This window comes from Grammomys surdaster, unplaced genomic scaffold (genome assembly GCF_004785775.1).
Source record: "Grammomys surdaster isolate TR1022 unplaced genomic scaffold, NIH_TR_1.0 174, whole genome shotgun sequence".
NCBI lineage: Eukaryota > Metazoa > Chordata > Mammalia > Rodentia > Muridae > Grammomys > Grammomys surdaster.
Window position 1 is genome coordinate 8,116,238 of NW_021604622.1, and position 653 is coordinate 8,116,890.

At 43.3% G+C, this 653-nt stretch overlaps 1 protein-coding gene across 2 annotated transcripts in view; it reads right to left on the reverse strand.

Annotated features, from left to right (window-relative positions):
• CUNH5orf22 (chromosome unknown C5orf22 homolog) overlaps positions 1 to 653 on the reverse strand; it is a 15,403-nt gene that overhangs the window by 10,715 nt on the left and 4,035 nt on the right. The gene's annotated exons all lie outside the window — the stretch shown is intronic.

The following is a 653-nucleotide window of genomic DNA, read 5'->3' on the forward strand; positions in this document are numbered from 1 at the left end:
TAGTAGCACAGGATAGAGGGCAGAGCCTCTGTAGTAGCACAGGATAGTTGTACATGATAGGGGAATGTTGTTCAGTACTGCACACAAAAAACCACACATATAGCTCCAATCAGTGGGCATAACAATTTAACTTAGAGTAAATACCAAAAATTACGTAAAACCTAACTAAGTCCAGATACTGACCTATTAAAAATGCAGACAAAACCAGTGAATTTTGTTGTTGTTTTTGTTTGTTTGAGACAGGGCCTCATGTATCCTCTGCTGGCCTCAGACTCACTATGAGGCTAAGGATGACCCTGAAGTCTAGTTCTGCCTGCCTCTACCTCCAGACAGCTGGGATTATAGGTATGTACCACAGCCCTAGATAAATGTACGTTTTTTTTCTTTTTTTCTTTCAGTGCTGGTACTTGAGCGCAGGGCTGTAGGCATGTTAGGAAAATGACCCACTACTGAGCTACACCTAACACAGGGTCTCCTTCTATAGTTCAGGGTGACTCTTAACTTTGAACATCCTCCTACGTCAGCCTCTCAAGGTCTGCGATTACAGACGTGTGCCACTCCCCTGCCTGGCTCACTTCTAAGAGTTAAATTCAACACACTGCATCAGGAACAGAAAAAAAAAGCACCACTGGTTATACAGTACCACACAGCCA